The sequence below is a fragment of the Somniosus microcephalus genome, unplaced genomic scaffold (assembly GCF_052327205.1).
Source record: "Somniosus microcephalus isolate GS21.2 unplaced genomic scaffold, FLI_Smic_1.0 unresolved_chr7, whole genome shotgun sequence".
Classification (NCBI taxonomy): domain Eukaryota; kingdom Metazoa; phylum Chordata; class Chondrichthyes; order Squaliformes; family Somniosidae; genus Somniosus; species Somniosus microcephalus.
The window spans coordinates 23,628,615-23,650,864 of record NW_028225185.1 but is presented as its reverse complement, the minus strand read 5'-3'; the positions used below and the strand labels follow the sequence as shown (position 1 = coordinate 23,650,864).

General features: G+C 52.0%; 1 protein-coding gene across 4 annotated transcripts in view; it reads right to left on the bottom strand.

The window, feature by feature from the left end:
- LOC147086630 (solute carrier family 25 member 44-like) overlaps positions 1–21,621 on the bottom strand; it is a 146,961-nt gene extending 125,340 nt beyond the window's left edge. For 3 of the 4 annotated variants that reach the window (XM_085978767.1, XM_085978769.1, XM_085978770.1), the window contains exon 1: positions 21,511–21,621. The gene's annotated coding sequence lies outside the window, so the exon portion shown is untranslated. The remainder of the gene's footprint in view (positions 1–21,510) is intronic. The other variant, XM_085978768.1, reaches the window with a different exon arrangement.
- Between the last annotated feature and the right edge of the window lie 629 nt (positions 21,622–22,250).

Here is a 22,250-nt window from a genome sequence, read left to right as displayed (position 1 = left end):
GTACTGGACCCCAGTGTTATACAGCGACAGACCTTTACCCACCAGTACTGTACCCCAGTGTTATACAGTGACAGACCTGTACCCACCAGTACTGTACCCCAGTGTTATACAGTGACAGACCTGTACCCACCAGTACTGTACCCCAGAGTTATACAGAGACAGACCTGTACCCACCAGTACTGTACCCCAGTGTTATACAGTGACAGACCTGTACCCACCAGTGCTGTAGCCCAGTGTTATACAGTGACAGACCTGTACCCACCTGTACTGTACCCCAGTGTTATACAGTGACAGACCTGTACCCACCAGTCCTGTACCCCAGTGTTATACAGCGACAGACCTGTACCCACCAGTACTGTACCCCAGTGTTATACAGCGACAGACCTGTACCCACCAGTACTGTGCCCCAGTGTTATACAGCGACAGACCTGTACCCACCAGTCCCGTACCCCAGTGTTACACCGTGACAGACCTGTACCCACCAGTACTGTACCCCAGTGTTATACAGTGACAGACCTGTACCCACCAGTCCTGTACCCCAGTGCTTTACAGTGACAGACCTGTACCCACCAGTACTGTACCCCAGTGTTATACAGGGACAGACCTGTACCCACCAGTACGGTACTCCAGTGTTATACAGTGACAGACCTGTACCCGCCAGTACTGTACCCCAGTGTTATACAGTGACAGACCTGTACCCGCCAGTACTGTACCCCAGTGTTATACAGGGACAGACCTGTACCCGCCAGTACTGTACCCCATTGTTATACAGCGACAGACTTGTACCCACCAGTACTGTACCCCAGTGTTATACAGCGACAGACCTGTACCCACCAGTACTGTACCCCAGTGTTATACCGTGACAGACCTGTACCCACCAGTACTGTACCTCCAGTGTCATACAGTGACAGACCTGTACCCACCAGTACTGTACCCGTGTTATACAGTGACAGAGCTGTGCCCACCAGTACTGTACCAGGGTTATACAGTGACAGACCTGTACCCACCTGTACTGTAGCCCAGTGTTACACAGTGACAGACCTGTACCCACCAGTCCTGTACCCCAGTGTTATACAGTGACAGACCTGTACGCACCTGTACTGTACCCCAGTGTTATACAGTGACAGACCTGTACCCACCAGTCCTGTACCCGTGTTATACAGCGACAGACATGTACCCACCAGTACTGTACCCCAGTGTTATACCGTGACAGACCTGTACCCACCAGTACTGTACCCCAGTGTTATACAGCGACAGACCTGTACCCACCAGTACTGTACCCCAGTGTTATACAGTGACAGACCTGTACCCACCAGTCCTGTACCCCAGTGTTATAGTGACAGACCTGTACCCACCAGTACTGTACCCCAGTGTTATACCGTGACAGACCTGTCCCCACCAGTACTGTACCCGTGTTATACAGCGACAGACCTGTACCCACCAGTACTGTACCCCAGTGTTATACAGTGACAGACCTGTACCCACCACTACTGTACCCCAGTGTTATACCGTGACAGACCTGTACCCACCACTACTGTACCCCAGTGTTATACCGTGACAGACCTGTACCCACCACTACTGTACCCCAGTGTTATACAATGACAGACCTGTACCCACCAGTACTGTACCCGTGTTATACAGCGACAGACCTGTACCCACCAGTACTGTACCCCAATGTTATACAGAGACAGAGTTGTACCCACCAGTACTGTACCCGTGTTATACAGCGACAGACCTGTACCCAGCAGTACTGTACCCGTCTTATACAGTGACAGACCTGTACCCACCAGCACTGTACCCGTGTTATACAGTGACAGACCTGTACCCACCAGTACTGTAGCCCAGTGTTATCGTGACAGACCTGTACCCACCAGTACTGTACCCGTGTTATACAGTGACAGACCTGTACCCACCAGTCCTGTACCCCAGTGTTATACAGCGACAGACCTGTACCCACCAGTACTGTACCCCAGTGTTATACAGCGACAGACCTGTACCCACCAGTACTGTACCCCAGTGTTGTACAGCGACAGACCTTTACCCACCAGTACTGTACCCCAGTGTTATACAGTGACAGACCTGTACCCACCAGTACTGTACCCCAGTGTTATACTGTGACAGACCTGTACCCACCAGTACTGTACCCGTTATACAGTGACAGACCTGTACCCACCAGTACTGTACCCGTGTTATACCGTGACAGACTTGTACCCACCAGTACTGTACCCCAGTGTTATACAGCGACAGACCTGTACCCCAGTGTTATACAGTGACAGACCTGTACCCACCAGTACTGGACCCCAGTGTTATACCGTGACAGACCTGTACCCACCAGTACTGTACCCCAGTGTTATACAGTGACAGACCTGTACCCACCAGTACTGTACCCCAGTGTTATACAGCGACAGACCTGTACCCACCAGTACTGTACCCAGTGTTATACAGTGACAGACCTGTACCCACCAGTACTGTGCCCCAGTGTTATACAGCGACAGACCTGTACCCACCAGTACTGTACCCGTGTTATACAGTGACAGAACTGTACCCACCAGTACTGTACCCCAGTGTTATACAGTGACAGACCTGTACCCACCAGTCCTGTACCCCAGTGTTATACAGCGACAGACCTGTACCCACCAGTACTGTACCCGTGTTATACAGTGACAGACCTGTACCCACCAGTACTGTACCCCAGTGTGACACAGTGACAGACCTGTACCCACCAGTCCTGTACCCCAGTGTTATACAGCGACAGGCCTGTACCCACCAGTACTGTACCCCAGTGTTATACAGTGACAGACCTGTACCCACCAGTACTGTACCCCAGTGTTATACAGTGACAGACCTGTACCCACCAGTACTGTGCCCCAGTGTTATACAGTGACAGACCTGTGCTCACCAGTACTGTACCCCAGTGTTATACAGCGACAGACCTGTACCCACCAGTACTGTACCCCAGTGTTATACAGCGACAGACCTGTACCCACCAGTACAGTACCCCAGTGTTATACAGCGATAGACCTGTACCCACCAGTCCTGTACCCCAGTGTTATACAGTGACAGACCTGTACCCACCAGTACTGTACCCCAGTGTTATACACTGACAGACCTGTACCCACCAGTCCTGTACCGCAGAGCTTTACAGTGACAGACCTGTACCCACCAGTACTGTACCCCAGTGTTATACAGGGACAGGCCTGTACCCACCAGTACGGTACCCCAGTGTTATACAGGGACAGACCTGTACCCGCCAGTACTGTCCCCCAGTGTTATACAGCGACAGACTTGTACCCACCAGGACTGTACCCGTGTTATACAGCGACAGACTTATACCCACCAGTACTGTACCCCAGTGTTATACAGTGACAGACCTGTACCCACCAGTACTGTACCCCAGTGTTATACCGTGACAGACCTGTACCCACCAGTACTGTACCTCCAGTGTCATACAGTGACAGAACTGTACCCACCAGTACTGTACCCGTTATACAGTGACAGACCTGTACCCACCAGTACTGTACCCCAGTGTTATACCGTGACAGACCAGTACCCACCAGTACTGTACCCCAGTGTTATACAGTGACAGACCTGTACCCACCAGTACTGTACCCCAGTGTTATACCGTGACAGACCTGTACCCCAGTACTGTACCCCAGTGTTATACAGCGACAGACCTGTACCCACCAGTACTGTACCCCAGTGTTATACAGCGACAGACCTGTACCCACCAGTAATGTACCCCAGTGTGATACAGTGACAGACCTGTACCCACCAGTACTGTACCCGTGTTATACAGTGACAGACCTGTGCCCACCAGTACTGTACCAGTGTTATACAGTGACAGACCTGTACCCACCTGTACTGTAGCCCAGTGTTATACAGTGACAGACCTGTACCCACCAGTACTGTACCCGTGTTATACAGTGACAGACCTGTACGCACCTGTACTGTACCCCAGTGTTATACAGCGACAGACCTGTACCCACCAGTACTGTACCCGTGTTATACAGTGACAGACCTGTACCCACCAGTACTGTACCCCAGTGTTATACCGTGACAGACCTGTACCCACCAGTACTGTACCCGTGTTATACAGCGACAGACCTGTACCCACCAGTACTGTACCCCAGTGTTATACAGAGACAGACCTGTACCCACCAGTCCTGTACCCCAGTGTTATACAGTGACAGACCTGTACCCACCAGTACTGTACCCGTGTTATACCGTGACAGACCTGTACCCACCAGTACTGTACCCGTGTTATACAGCGACAGACCTGTACCCACCAGTACTGTACCCCAGTGTTATACAGTGACAGACCTGTACCCACCAGTACTGTACCCGTGTTATACCGTGACAGACCTGTACCCGCCAGTACTGTACCCCAGTGCTATACAGTGACAGACCTGTACCCACCAGTACTGTACCCGTGTTATCCAGTGACAGACCTGTACCCACCTGTACTGTACCCCAGTGTTATGCAGTGACAGACCTGTACCCACCAGTCCTGTACCCCAGTGTTATACAGCGACAGACCTGTACCCACCAGTACTGTACCCCAGTGTTATACAGCGACAGACCTGTACCCACCAGTACTGTACCCCAGTGTTATACAGCGACAGACCTTTACCCACCAGTACTGTACCCCAGTGTTATACAGTGACAGACCTGTACCCACCAGTACTGTACCCCAGTGTTATACCGTGACAGACCTGTACCCACCAGTACTGTACCCCAGTGTTATACAGTGACAGACCTGTACCCACCAGTACTGTACCCCAGAGTTATACAGAGACAGACCTGTACCCACCAGTACTGTACCCCAGTGTTATACAGTGACAGACCTGTACCCACCAGTGCTGTAGCCCAGTGTTATACAGTGACAGACCTGTACCCACCTGTACTGTACCCCAGTGTTATACAGTGACAGACCTGTACCCACCAGTCCTGTACCCCAGTGTTATACAGCGACAGACCTGTACCCACCAGTACTGTACCCCAGTGTTATACAGCGACAGACCTGTACCCACCAGTACTGTGCCCCAGTGTTATACAGCGACAGACCTGTACCCACCAGTCCCGTACCCCAGTGTTACACCGTGACAGACCTGTACCCACCAGTACTGTACCCCAGTGTTATACAGTGACAGACCTGTACCCACCAGTCCTGTACCCCAGTGCTTTACAGTGACAGACCTGTACCCACCAGTACTGTACCCCAGTGTTATACAGGGACAGACCTGTACCCACCAGTACGGTACTCCAGTGTTATACAGTGACAGACCTGTACCCGCCAGTACTGTACCCCAGTGTTATACAGTGACAGACCTGTACCCGCCAGTACTGTACACCAGTGTTATACAGGGACAGACCTGTACCCGCCAGTACTGTACCCCATTGTTATACAGCGACAGACTTGTACCCACCAGTACTGTACCCCAGTGTTATACAGCGACAGACCTGTACCCACCAGTACTGTACCCCAGTGTTATACCGTGACAGACCTGTACCCACCAGTACTGTACCTCCAGTGTCATACAGTGACAGACCTGTACCCACCAGTACTGTACCCGTGTTATACAGTGACAGACCTGTACCCACCAGTACTGTACCCGTTATACAGTGACAGACCTGTACCCACCAGTACTGTACCCGTGTTATACAGCGACAGACCTGTACCCACCAGTACTGTACCCCAGTGTTATACAGCGACAGAGCTGTACCCAACAGTACTGTACCCCAGTGTTATACAGTGACAGACCTGTACCCACCAGTACTGTAACCGTGTTATAGTGACAGACCTGTACCCACCAGTACTGTACCCCACTGTTATACAGCGACAGACCTGTACCCACCAGTAATGTACCCCAGTGTTATACAGTGACCCACCTGTACTGTAGCCCAGTGTTATACAGTGACAGACCTGTACCCACCAGTACTGTACCCCAGTGTAATACAGTGACAGACCTGTACCCACCTGTACTGTACCCCAGTGTTATACAGTGACAGACCTGTACCCACCAGTCCTGTACCCCAGTGTTATACAGCGACAGACCTGTACCCACCAGTACTGTAACCCAGTGTTATACAGCGACAGACCTTACCCACCAGTACTGTACCCCAGTGTTATACAGTGACAGACCTGTACCCACCAGTACTGTACCCCAGTGTTATACAGTGACAGACCTGTACTGTAGCCCAGTGTTATACAGTGACAGACCTGTACCCACCAGTACTGTACCCCAGTTTTATACAGTGACAGACCTGTACCCACCTGTACTGTACCCCAGTGTTATACAGTGACAGTCCTGTACCCACCAGTCCTGTACCCCAGTGTTATACAGCGACAGACATGTACCCACCAGTACTGTACCCCAGTGTTATACAGCGACAGACCTGTACCCACCAGTACTGTACCCCAGTGTTATACAGCGACAGACTTGTACCCACCAGTACTGTACCCCAGTGTTATACAGCGACAGACCTGTACCCACCAGTACTGTACCCCAGTGTTATACCGTGACAGACCTGTACCCACCAGTACTGTACCTCCAGTGTCATACAGTGACAGACCTGTACCCACCAGTACTGTACCCGTGTTATACAGTGACAGACCTGTACCCACCAGTACTGTACCCGTTATACAGTGACAGACCTGTACCCACCAGTACTGTACCCGTGTTATACAGCGACAGACCTGTACCCACCAGTACTGTACCCCAGTGTTATACAGCGACAGAGCTGTACCCAACAGTACTGTACCCCAGTGTTATACAGTGACAGACCTGTACCCACCAGTACTGTAACCGTGTTATAGTGACAGACCTGTACCCACCAGTACTGTACCCCACTGTTATACAGCGACAGACCTGTACCCACCAGTAATGTACCCCAGTGTTATACAGTGACCCACCTGTACTGTAGCCCAGTGTTATACAGTGACAGACCTGTACCCACCAGTACTGTACCCCAGTGTAATACAGTGACAGACCTGTACCCACCTGTACTGTACCCCAGTGTTATACAGTGACAGACCTGTACCCACCAGTCCTGTACCCCAGTGTTATACAGCGACAGACCTGTACCCACCAGTACTGTAACCCAGTGTTATACAGCGACAGACCTTACCCACCAGTACTGTACCCCAGTGTTATACAGTGACAGACCTGTACCCACCAGTACTGTACCCCAGTGTTATACAGTGACAGACCTGTACTGTAGCCCAGTGTTATACAGTGACAGACCTGTACCCACCAGTACTGTACCCCAGTTTTATACAGTGACAGACCTGTACCCACCTGTACTGTACCCCAGTGTTATACAGTGACAGTCCTGTACCCACCAGTCCTGTACCCCAGTGTTATACAGCGACAGACATGTACCCACCAGTACTGTACCCCAGTGTTATACAGCGACAGACCTGTACCCACCAGTACTGTACCCCAGTGTTATACAGCGACAGACCTGTACCCACCAGTACTGTACCCCAGTGTTAGACAGTGACAGACCTGTACCCACCAGTACTGTACCCCAGTGTTATACAGCGACAGACCTGTACCCACCAGTACTGTACCCCAGTGTTATACAGCGACAGACCTGTACCCACCAGTACTGTACCCCAGGGTTATGCAGTGACAGACCTGTACCCACCAGTACTGTACCCCAGTGTTATACAGCGACAGACCTGTACCCACCAGTACTGTACCCCAGTGTTATACAGCGACAGACCTGTACCCACCAGTCCTGTACCCCAGTGTTATAGTGACAGACCTGTACCCACCAGTACTGTACCCCAGTGTTATACACTGACAGACCTGTACCCACCAGTCCTGTACCCCAGTGCTTTACAGTGACAGACCTGTACCCACCAGTACTGTACCCGTGTTATACAGTGACAGACCTGTACCCACCTGTACTGTACCCCAGTGTTATACAGTGACAGTCCTGTACCCACCAGTCCTGTACCCCAGTGTTATACAGCGACAGACCTGTACCCACCAGTACTGTACCCCAGTGTTGTACAGCGACAGACCTTTACCCACCAGTACTGTACCCCAGTGTTATACAGTGACAGACCTGTACCCACCAGTACTGTACCCCAGTGTTATACTGTGACAGACCTGTACCCACCAGTACTGTACCCGTTATACAGTGACAGACCTGTACCCACCAGTACTGTACCCGTGTTATACCGTGACAGACTTGTACCCACCAGTACTGTACCCCAGTGTTATACAGCGACAGACCTGTACCCCAGTGTTATACAGTGACAGACCTGTACCCACCAGTACTGGACCCCAGTGTTATACCGTGACAGACCTGTACCCACCAGTACTGTACCCCAGTGTTATACAGTGACAGACCTGTACCCACCAGTACTGTACCCCAGTGTTATACAGCGACAGACCTGTACCCACCAGTACTGTACCCAGTGTTATACAGTGACAGACCTGTACCCACCAGTACTGTGCCCCAGTGTTATACAGCGACAGACCTGTACCCACCAGTACTGTACCCGTGTTATACAGTGACAGAACTGTACCCACCAGTACTGTACCCCAGTGTTATACAGTGACAGACCTGTACCCACCAGTCCTGTACCCCAGTGTTATACAGCGACAGACCTGTACCCACCAGTACTGTACCCGTGTTATACAGTGACAGACCTGTACCCACCAGTACTGTACCCCAGTGTGACACAGTGACAGACCTGTACCCACCAGTCCTGTACCCCAGTGTTATACAGCGACAGGCCTGTACCCACCAGTACTGTACCCCAGTGTTATACAGTGACAGACCTGTACCCACCAGTACTGTACCCCAGTGTTATACAGTGACAGACCTGTACCCACCAGTACTGTGCCCCAGTGTTATACAGTGACAGACCTGTGCTCACCAGTACTGTACCCCAGTGTTATACAGCGACAGACCTGTACCCACCAGTACTGTACCCCAGTGTTATACAGCGACAGACCTGTACCCACCAGTACAGTACCCCAGTGTTATACAGCGATAGACCTGTACCCACCAGTCCTGTACCCCAGTGTTATACAGTGACAGACCTGTACCCACCAGTACTGTACCCCAGTGTTATACACTGACAGACCTGTACCCACCAGTCCTGTACCGCAGAGCTTTACAGTGACAGACCTGTACCCACCAGTACTGTACCCCAGTGTTATACAGGGACAGGCCTGTACCCACCAGTACGGTACCCCAGTGTTATACAGGGACAGACCTGTACCCGCCAGTACTGTCCCCCAGTGTTATACAGCGACAGACTTGTACCCACCAGGACTGTACCCGTGTTATACAGCGACAGACTTATACCCACCAGTACTGTACCCCAGTGTTATACAGTGACAGACCTGTACCCACCAGTACTGTACCCCAGTGTTATACCGTGACAGACCTGTACCCACCAGTACTGTACCTCCAGTGTCATACAGTGACAGAACTGTACCCACCAGTACTGTACCCGTTATACAGTGACAGACCTGTACCCACCAGTACTGTACCCCAGTGTTATACCGTGACAGACCAGTACCCACCAGTACTGTACCCCAGTGTTATACAGTGACAGACCTGTACCCACCAGTACTGTACCCCAGTGTTATACCGTGACAGACCTGTACCCCAGTACTGTACCCCAGTGTTATACAGCGACAGACCTGTACCCACCAGTACTGTACCCCAGTGTTATACAGCGACAGACCTGTACCCACCAGTAATGTACCCCAGTGTGATACAGTGACAGACCTGTACCCACCAGTACTGTACCCGTGTTATACAGTGACAGACCTGTGCCCACCAGTACTGTACCAGTGTTATACAGTGACAGACCTGTACCCACCTGTACTGTAGCCCAGTGTTATACAGTGACAGACCTGTACCCACCAGTACTGTACCCGTGTTATACAGTGACAGACCTGTACGCACCTGTACTGTACCCCAGTGTTATACAGCGACAGACCTGTACCCACCAGTACTGTACCCGTGTTATACAGTGACAGACCTGTACCCACCAGTACTGTACCCCAGTGTTATACCGTGACAGACCTGTACCCACCAGTACTGTACCCGTGTTATACAGCGACAGACCTGTACCCACCAGTACTGTACCCCAGTGTTATACAGAGACAGACCTGTACCCACCAGTCCTGTACCCCAGTGTTATACAGTGACAGACCTGTACCCACCAGTACTGTACCCGTGTTATACCGTGACAGACCTGTACCCACCAGTACTGTACCCGTGTTATACAGCGACAGACCTGTACCCACCAGTACTGTACCCCAGTGTTATACAGTGACAGACCTGTACCCACCAGTACTGTACCCGTGTTATACCGTGACAGACCTGTACCCGCCAGTACTGTACCCCAGTGCTATACAGTGACAGACCTGTACCCACCACTACTGTACCCGTGTTATACAATGCCAGACCTGTACCCACCAGTACTGTACCCGTGTTATACAGCGACAGACCTGTACCCACCAGTACTGTACCCCAGTGTTATAGTGACAGACCTGTACCCACCAGTCCTGTACCCCAATGTTATACAGAGACAGAGTTGTACCCACCAGTACTGTACCCCAGTGTTATACAGCGACAGACCTGTACCCAGCAGTACTGTACCCGTCTTATACAGTGACAGACCTGTACCCACCAGCACTGTACCCGTTATACAGTGACAGACCTGTACTGTCGCCCAGTGTTATACAGTGACAGACCTGTACCCACCAGTACTGTACCCGTGTTATCCAGTGACAGACCTGTACCCACCTGTACTGTACCCCAGTGTTATGCAGTGACAGACCTGTACCCACCAGTCCTGTACCCCAGTGTTATACAGCGACAGACCTGTACCCACCAGTACTGTACCCCAGTGTTATACAGCGACAGACCTGTACCCACCAGTACTGTACCCCAGTGTTATACAGCGACAGACCTTTACCCACCAGTACTGTACCCCAGTGTTATACAGTGACAGACCTGTACCCACCAGTACTGTACCCCAGTGTTATACCGTGACAGACCTGTACCCACCAGTACTGTACCCCAGTGTTATACAGTGACAGACCTGTACCCACCAGTACTGTACCCCAGAGTTATACAGAGACAGACCTGTACCCACCAGTACTGTACCCCAGTGTTATACAGTGACAGACCTGTACCCACCAGTGCTGTAGCCCAGTGTTATACAGTGACAGACCTGTACCCACCAGTACTGTGCCCCAGTGTTATACAGCGACAGACCTGTACCCACCAGTCCCGTACCCCAGTGTTACACCGTGACAGACCTGTACCCACCAGTACTGTACCCCAGTGTTATACAGTGACAGACCTGTACCCACCAGTCCTGTACCCCAGTGCTTTACAGTGACAGACCTGTACCCGCCAGTACTGTACCCCAGTGTTATACAGTGACAGACCTGTACCCGCCAGTACTGTACACCAGTGTTATACAGGGACAGACCTGTACCCGCCAGTACTGTACCCCATTGTTATACAGCGACAGACTTGTACCCACCAGTACTGTACCCCAGTGTTATACAGCGACAGACCTGTACCCACCAGTACTGTACCCCAGTGTTATACCGTGACAGACCTGTACCCACCAGTACTGTACCTCCAGTGTCATACAGTGACAGACCTGTACCCACCAGTACTGTACCCGTGTTATACAGTGACAGACCTGTACCCACCAGTACTGTACCCGTTATACAGTGACAGACCTGTACCCACCAGTACTGTACCCGTGTTATACAGCGACAGACCTGTACCCACCAGTACTGTACCCCAGTGTTATACAGCGACAGAGCTGTACCCAACAGTACTGTACCCCAGTGTTATACAGTGACAGACCTGTACCCACCAGTACTGTAACCGTGTTATACAGTGACAGACCTGTACCCACCAGTACTGTACCCCACTGTTATACAGCGACAGACCTGTACCCACCAGTAATGTACCCCAGTGTTATACAGTGACCCACCTGTACTGTAGCCCAGTGTTATACAGTGACAGACCTGTACCCACCAGTACTGTACCCCAGTGTAATACAGTGACAGACCTGTACCCACCTGTACTGTACCCCAGTGTTATACAGTGACAGACCTGTACCCACCAGTCCTGTACCCCAGTGTTATACAGCGACAGACCTGTACCCACCAGTACTGTAACCCAGTGTTATACAGCGACAGACCTGTACCCACCAGTACTGTACCCCAGTGTTATACAGTGACAGACCTGTACCCACCAGTACTGTACCCCAGTGTTATACAGTGACAGACCTGTACTGTAGCCCAGTGTTATACAGTGACAGACATGTACCCACCAGTACTGTACCCCAGTGTTATACAGCGACAGACCTGTACCCACCAGTACTGTACCCCAGTGTTATACAGCGACAGACCTGTACCCACCAGTACTGTACCCCAGTGTTACACAGTGACAGACCTGTACCCACCAGTACTGTACCCCAGTGTTATACAGCGACAGACCTGTACCCACCAGTACTGTACCCCAGTGTTATACAGCGACAGACCTGTACCCACCAGTACTGTACCCCAGGGTTATGCAGTGACAGACCTGTACCCACCAGTACTGTACCCCAGTGTTATACAGCGACAGACCTGTACCCACCAGTACTGTACCCCAGTGTTATACAGCGACAGACCTGTACCCACCAGTCCTGTACCCCAGTGTTATAGTGACAGACCTGTACCCACCAGTACTGTACCCCAGTGTTATACACTGACAGACCTGTACCCACCAGTCCTGTACCCCAGTGCTTTACAGTGACAGACCTGTACCCACCAGTACTGTACCCCAGTGTTGTACAGTGACAGACCTGTACCCACCTGTACTGTACCCCAGTGTTATACAGTGACAGTCCTGTACCCACCAGTCCTGTACCCCAGTGTTATACAGCGACAGACATGTACCCACCAGTACTGTACCCCAGTGTTATACAGCGACAGACCCGTACCCACCAGTACTGTACCCCAGTGTTATACAGCGACAGACCTGTACCCACCAGTACTGTACCCCAGTGTTATACAGCGACAGACCTTTACCCACCAGTACTGTACCCCAGTGTTATAGTGTCAGACCTGTACCCACCAGTACTGTACCCCAGTGTTATACCGTGACAGACCTGTACCCACCAGTACTGTACCCCAGTGTTATACAGTGACAGACCTGTACCCACTAGTACTGTACCCCAGAGTTATACAGAGACAGACCTGTACCCACCAGTACTGTACCCCAGTGTTGTACAGTGACAGACCTGTACCCACCAGTCCTGTACCCGTGTTATACAGCGACAGACCTGTCCCCACCAGTACAGTACCCCAGTGTTATACAGCGACAGACCTGTACCCACCAGTACTGTGCCCCAGTGTTATACAGCGACAGACCTGTACCCACCAGTCCTGTACCCCAGTGTTACACCGTGACAGACCTGTACCCACCAGTACTGTACCCCAGTGTTATACAGTGACAGACCTGTACCCACCAGTACTGTACCCCAGTGTTATACAGGGACAGACCTGTACCCACCAGTACGGTACTCCAGTGTTATACAGTGACAGACCTGTACCCGCCAGTACTGTACCCCAGTGTTATACAGTGACAGACCTGTACCCGCCAGTACTGTACCCCAGTGTTATACAGGGACAGACCTGTACCCGCCAGTACTGTACCCCATTGTTATACAGTGACAGACTTGTACCCACCAGTACTGTACCCGTGTTATACAGCGACAGACCTGTACCCACCAGTACTGTACCCCAGTGTTAAACCGTGACAGACCTGTACCCACCAGTACTGTACCTCCAGTGTCATAGTGACAGACCTGTACCCACCAGTACTGTACCCGTGTTATACAGTGTCAGACCTGTACCCACCAGTACTGTACCCGTGTTATACCGTGTCAGACCTGTACCCACCAGTACTGCACCCCAGTGTTATACAGCGACAGACCTGTACCCACCAGTACTGTACCCCAGTGTTACAGCGACAGACCTGTACCCACCAGTACTGTACCCGTGTTATACAGTGACAGACCTGTACCCACCAGTACTGTACCCGTGTTATAGTGACAGACCTGTACCCACCAGTACTGTACCACACTGTTATACAGCGACAGACCTGTACCCACCAGTACTGTACCCCAGTGTTATACAGTGACAGACTTGTACCCACCAGTACTGTACCCCAGTGTTATACAGTGACAGACCTGTACTGTAGCCCAGTGTTATACAGTGACAGACCTGTACCCACCAGTACTGTACCCCAGTGTTACAGTGACAGTCCTGTACCCACCAGTCCTGTACCCGTGTTATACAGCGACAGACATGTACCCACCAGTACTGTACCCGTGTTATACAGCGACAGACCTGTACCCACCAGTACTGTACCCGTGTTATACAGCGACAGACCTGTACCCACCAGTACTGTACCCGTGTTATACAGTGACAGACCTGCACCCACCAGTACTGTACCCCAGTGTTATACAGTGACAGACCTGTACCCACCAGTACTGTACCCAAGTGTTATACAGTGACAGACCTGTACCCACCAGTACTGTACCCCAGTGTTATACAGTGACAGACCTGTACCCACCAGTACTGTACCCGTGTTATACAGTGACAGACCTGCACCCACCAGTACTGTACCCCACTGTTATACAGCGACAAACCTGTACCCACCAGTAATGTACCCCAGTGTTATACAGTGACAGACCTGTACCCACCTGTACTGTAGCCCAGTGTTATACAGTGACAGACCTGTACCCACCAGTACTGTACCCCAGTGTAATACAGTGACAGACCTGTACCCACCTGTACTGTACCCCAGTGTTATACAGTGACAGACCTGCACCCACCAGTCCTGTACCCCAGTGTTATACAGCGACAGACCTGTACCCACCAGTACTGTAAGCCAGTGTTATACAGCGACAGACCTGTACCCACCAGTACTGTACCCCAGTGTTATACAGTGACAGACCTGTACCCACCTGTACTGTACCCCAGTGTTATACAGTGACAGTCCTGTACCCACCAGTCCTGTACCCCAGTGTTATACAGCGACAGACATGTACCCACCAGTACTGTACCCCAGTGTTATACAGCGACAGACCTGTACCCACCAGTACTGTACCCCAGTGTTATACAGCGACAGACCTGTCCCCACCAGTACTGTACCCCAGTGTTATACAGTGACAGACCTGTACCCACCAGTACTGTACCCCAGTGTTATACAGCGACAGACCTGTACCCACCAGTCCTGTACCCCAGTGTTATACAGTGACAGACCTGTACCCACCAGTACTGTACCCCAGTGTTATACACTGACAGACCTGTACCCACCAGTCCTGTACCCCAGTGCTTTACAGTGACAGACCTGTACCCCAGTGTTATACAGTGACAGACCTGTACCCACCTGTACTGTACCCCAGTGTTATAGTGACAGTCCTGTACCCACCAGTCCTGTACCCCAGTGTTATACAGCGACAGACATGTACCCACCAGTACTGTACCCCAGTGTTATACAGCGACAGACCTGTACCCACCAGTACTGTACCCCAGTGTTATACAGCGACAGACCTGTACCCACCAGTACTGTACCCCAGTGTTATACAGCGACAGACCTTTACCCACCAGTACTGTACCCCAGTGTTATACAGTGACAGACCTGTACCCACCAGTACTGTCCCCCAGTGTTATACCGTGACAGACCTGTACCCACCAGTACTGTACCCCAGTGTTATACAGTGACAGACCTGTACCCACCAGTACTGTACCCCAGAGTTATACAGAGACAGACCTGTACCCACCAGTACTGTACCCCAGTGTTATACAGTGACAGACCTGTACCCACCAGTCCTGTAGCCCAGTGTTATACAGTGACAGACCTGTACCCACCTGTACTGTACCCCAGTGTTATACAGTGACAGACATGTACCCACCAGTCCTGTACCCCAGTGTTATACAGCGACAGACCTGTACCCACCAGTACTGTACCCCAGTGTTATACAGCGACAGACCTGTACCCACCAGTACTGTGCCCCAGTGTTATACAGCGACAGACCTGTACCCACCAGTCCTGTACCCCAGTGTTACACCGTGAGAGACCTGTACCCACCAGTACTGTACCCCAGTGTTATACAGAGACAGACCTGTACCCACCTGTACTGTACCCCAGTGTTATACAGGGACAGACCTGTACCCACCAGTACGGTACTCCAGTGTTATACAGAGACAGACCTGTACCCACCAGTACGGTACTCCAGTGTTATACAGTGACAGACCTGTACCCACCAGTGCTGTACCCCAGTGTTATACAGAGACAGACCTGTACCCACCTGTACTGTACCCCAGTGTTATACAGGGACAGACCTGTACCCACCAGTACGGTACTCCAGTGTTATACAGTGACAGACCTGTACCCGCCATTACTGTACCCCAGTGTTATACAGGGACAGACCTGTACCCACCAGTACTGTACCCGTGTTATACAGCGACAGACCCGTACCCACCAGTACGGTACTCCAGTGTTATACAGTGACAGACCTGTACCCGCCATTACTGTACCCCAGTGTTATACAGCGACAGACCTGTCCCCACCAGTACTGTACCCCAGTGTTATACAGTGACAGACTTGTACCCGCCAGTACTGTACCCCAGTGTTATACAGAGACAGACCTGTACCCACCAGTACTGTACCCCAGTGTTATACAGGGACAGACCTGTACACACCAGTACGGTACTCCAGTGTTATACAGTGACAGACCTGTACCCGCCATTACTGTACCCCAGTGTTATACAGGGACAGACCTGTACCCACCAGTACTGTACCCCATTGTTATACAGCGACAGACTTGTACCCACCAGTACTGTACCCCAGTGTTATACAGCGACAGACCTGTACCCACCAGTACTGTACCCCAGTGTTATACAGTGACAGACCTGTACCCACCAGTACTGTACCCCAGTGTTATACCGTGACAGACCTGTACCCACCAGTACTGTACCTCCAGTGTCATAGTGACAGACCTGTACCCACCAGTACTGTACCCGTGTTATACAGTGACAGACCTGTACCCACCAGTACTGTACCCGTGTTATACCGTGTCAGACCTGTACCCACCAGTACTGTACCGCAGTGTTATACAGCGACAGACCTGTACCCACCAGTACTGTACCCCAGTGTTACAGCGACAGACCTGTACCCACCAGTACTGTACCCGTGTTATACAGTGACAGACCTGTACCCACCAGTACTGTACCCGTGTTATACAGTGACAGACCTGTACCCACCAGTACTGTACCCCACTGTTATACAGCGACAGACCTGTACCCACCAGTAATGTACCCCAGTGTTATACAGTGACAGACCTGTACCCACCTGTACTGTAGCCCAGTGTTATACAGTGACAGACCTGTACCCACCAGTACTGTACCCCAGTGTAATACAGTGAGAGACCTGTACCCACCTGTACTGTACCCCAGTGTTATACACTGACAGACCTGTACCCACCAGTCCTGTACCCCAGTGTTATACAGCGACAGACCTGTACCCACCAGTACTGTACCCCAGTGTTATACAGCGACAGACCTGTACCCACCAGTACTGTACCCCAGTGTTATACAGTGACAGACCTGTACTGTAGCCCAGTGTTATACAGTGACAGACCTGTACCCACCAGTACTGTACCCCAGTGTTACACAGTGACAGACCTGTACCCACCTGTACTGTACCCGAGTGTTATACAGCGACAGACCTGTACCCACCAGTACTGTACCCCAGTGTTATACAGCGACAGACCTGTACCCACCAGTCCTGTACCCCAGTGTTATACAGTGACAGACCTGTACCCACCAGTACTGTACCCCAGTGTTATACACTGACAGACCTGTACCCACCAGTACTGTACCCGTGTTATACAGCGACAGACCTGTACCCACCAGTACTGTACCCCAGTGTTATACAGCGACAGACCTGTACCCACCAGTACTGTACCCGTGTTATACAGTGACAGACCTGTACCCACCAGTACTGTACCCCAGTGTTATACAGTGACAGACCTGTACTGTAGCCCAGTGTTATACAGTGACAGACCTGTACCCACCAGTACTGTACCCCGTGTTATACAGTGACAGACCTGTACCCACCTGTACTGTACCCCAGTGTTATACAGCGACAGACCTGTACCCACCAGTACTGTACCCCAGTGTTATACAGCGACAGACCTGTACCCACCAGTACTGTACCCCAGTGTTATACAGTGACAGACCTGTACTGTAGCCCAGTGTTATACAGTGACAGACCTGTACCCACCAGTACTGTAGCCCAGTGTTATACAGTGACAGACCTGTACCCACCTGTACTGTACCCCAGTGTTATACAGTGACAGACCTGTACCCACCAGTCCTGTACCCCAGTGTTATACAGCGACAGACCTGTACCCACCAGTACTGTACCCCAGTGTGATACAGCGACAGACCTGTACCCACCAGTACTGTACCCCAGTGTTATACAGCGACAGACCTGTACCCACCAGTACTGTACCCCAGTGTTATACAGTGACAGACCTGTACCCACCAGTACTGTACCCCAGTGTTATACAGTGACAGACCTGTACCCACCAGTACTGTACCCCAGTGTTATACCGTGACAGACCTGTACCCACCAGTACTGTACCCGTGTTATACAGTGACAGACCTGTACCCACCAGTACTGTACCCCAGTGTTATACAGTGACAGACCTGTACTGTAGCCCAGTGTTATACAGTGACAGACCTGTACCCACCAGTACTGTACCCCGTGTTATAGTGACAGACCTGTACCCACCTGTACTGTACCCCAGTGTTATACAGCGACAGACCTGTACCCACCAGTACTGTACCCCAGTGTTATACAGCGACAGACCTGTACCCACCAGTACTGTACCCCAGTGTTATACAGTGACAGACCTGTACTGTAGCCCAGTGTTATACAGTGACAGACCTGTACCCACCAGTACTGTAGCCCAGTGTTATACAGTGACAGACCTGTACCCACCTGTACTGTACCCCAGTGTTATACAGTGACAGACCTGTACCCACCAGTCCTGTACCCCAGTGTTATACAGCGACAGACCTGTACCCACCAGTACTGTACCCCAGTGTGATACAGCGACAGACCTGTACCCACCAGTACTGTACCCCAGTGTTATACAGCGACAGACCTGTACCCACCAGTACTGTACCCCAGTGTTATACAGTGACAGACCTGTACCCACCAGTACTGTACCCCAGTGTTATACAGTGACAGACCTGTACCCACCAGTACTGTACCCCAGTGTTATACCGTGACAGACCTGTACCCACCAGTACTGTACCCGTGTTATACAGTGACAGACCTGTACCCACCAGTACTGTACAACAGTGTTATACAGTGACAGACCTGTACCCACCAGTACTGTACCCCAGTGTTAATAAGTGACAGACCTGTACCCACCAGTACTGTACCCCAGTGTTATACAGCGACAGACCTGTACCCACCAGTACTGTACCCCAGTGTTATAGTGACAGACCTGTACCCACCAGTACTGTACCCGTGTTATACAGCGACAGACCTGTACCCACCAGTACTGTACCCGTGTTATAGTGACAGAACTGTACCCACCAGTACTGTACCCCAGTGTTATACAGTGACAGACCTGTACCCACCAGTACTGTACCCGTGTTATACAGCGACAGACCTGTACCCACCAGTACTGTACCCCAGTGTTATATAGTGACAGGCCTGTACCCACCAGTACTGTACCCCAGTGTTATACAGAGACAGACCTGTACCCACCAGTACTGTACCCCAGTGTTATACAGCGACAGACCTGTACCCACCAGTACTGTACCCCAGTGTTATACAGTGACAGACCTGTACCCACCAGTACTGTACCCCAGTGTTATACCGTGACAGACCTGTACCCACCAGTACTGTACCCGTGTTATACAGTGACAGACCTGTACCCACCAGTACTGTACCCCAGTGTTATACAGTGACAGACCTGTACTGTAGCCCAGTGTTATACAGTGACAGACCTGTACCCACCAGTACTGTACCCCGTGTTATACAGTGACAGACCTGTACCCACCTGTACTGTACCCCAGTGTTATACAGTGACAGACCTGTACCCACCTGTACTGTACCCCAGTGTTATACAGTGACAGACCTGTACCCACCAGTCCTGTACCCCAGTGTTATACAGCGACAGACCTGTACCCACCAGTACTGTACCCCAGTGTGATACAGCGACAGACCTGTACCCACCAGTACTGTACCCCAGTGTTATACAGTGACAGACCTGTACCCACCAGTACTGTACCCCAGTGTTATACAGTGACAGACCTGTACCCACCAGTACTGTACCCCTGTGTAATACAGCGACAGACCTGTACCCACCAGTACTGTACCCCAGTGTTATACAGTGACAGGCCTGTACCCACCAGTACTGTACCCCAGTGTTATACAGTGACAGACCTGTACCCACCAGTACTGTACCCCAGTGTTATACAGTGACAGGCCTGTACCCACCTGTACTGTACCCCAGTGTTATACAGCGACAGACCTGTACCCACCAGTACTGTACCCCAGTGTTATACAGTGACAGACCTGTACCCACCAGTACTGTACCCCAGTGTTATACAGTGACAGACCTGTACCCACCAGTACTGTACCCCAGTGTTATACAGTGACAGACCTGTACCCACCAGTACTGTACCCCAGTGTTATACAGTGACAGACCTGTACCCACCAGTACTGTATCCCAGTGTTATACAGTGACAGGCCTGTACCCACCTGTACTGTACCCCAGTGTTATACAGTGACAGACCTGTACCCACCAGTACTGTACCCCAGTGTTATACAGTGACAGGCCTGTACCCACCAGTACTGTACCCCAGTGTTATACAGTGACAGACCTGTACCCACCAGTACTGTACCCCAGTGTTATACAGTGACAGGCCTGTACCCACCAGTAATGTACCCCAGTGTTATACAGTGACAGACCTGTACCCACCAGTACTGTACCCCAGTGTTATACAGTGACAGGCCTGTACCCACCTGTACTGTACCCCAGTGTTATACAGTGACAGACCTGTACCCACCAGTACTGTACCCCAGTGTTATACAGTGACAGACCTGTACCCACCAGTCCTGTACCCCAGTGTTATACAGTGACAGACCTGTACCCACCAGTCCTGTACCCCAGTGTTATACAGTGACAGACCTGTACCCACCAGTACTGTACCCCAGTGTTATACAGCGACAGGCCTGTACCCACCAGTCCTGTACCCCAGTGTTATACAGTGACAGACCTGTACCCACCAGTACTGTACCCCAGTGTTATACAGTGACAGACCTGTACCCACCAGTACTGTACCCCAGTGTTATACAGTGACAGACCTGTACCCACCAGTACTGTACCCCAGTGTTATACAGCGACAGGCCTGTACCCACCTGTACTGTACCCCAGTGCCGTGTTCCGGGCTCCTCTCCCAGCCTCTCGGCCCGGGAATCTGTCCCCGGGCCCCGCTCCGAGTCCCAGGCTCCAACACCCTGTCCGGGCCTACAGGAAGTGGGCGGTGCTGAGTGACAGCCGCTCCCTCCAATCAGTGACCGCTCTTTCGCAGATCGGCCAACCGGGCCCGAGAGGGGCGGGGTTTAAGCTGGCCCCGCCTGCTGCCCAGGCCCGATATCCGGGTCTCCGTGTTGACGCCCCCTGACCCGTAGCTGACCCCAGACCCACCCTCAGTACCGCCCCTCCGACAGTGCGGCGCTCCCTCGGTACCTCCCCTCCGACAGTGCGGCGCTCCCTCGGTACCGCCCCTCCGACAGTGCGGCGCTCCCTCGGTACCGCCCCTCCGACAGTGCGGCGCTCCCTCGGTACAGCCCCTCCGACAGTGCGGCGCTCCCTCGGTACCGCCCCTCAGACAGTGCGGCGCTCCCTCGGTACCGCCCCTCCGACAGTGCGGCGCTGCCTCGGTACCGCCCCTCCGACAGTGCGGCGCTCCCTCGGTACCGCCCCTCCGACACTGCGGCGCTGCCTCGGTACCGCCCCTCCGACAGTGCGGCGCTCCCTCGGTACCGCCCCTCCGACACTGCGGCGCTCCCTCGGTACTGCCCCTCCGACTGTGCGGCGCTCCCTCGGTACTGCCCCTCCGACAGTGTGGCGCTCCCTCAGTACTGCCCGTCCCACA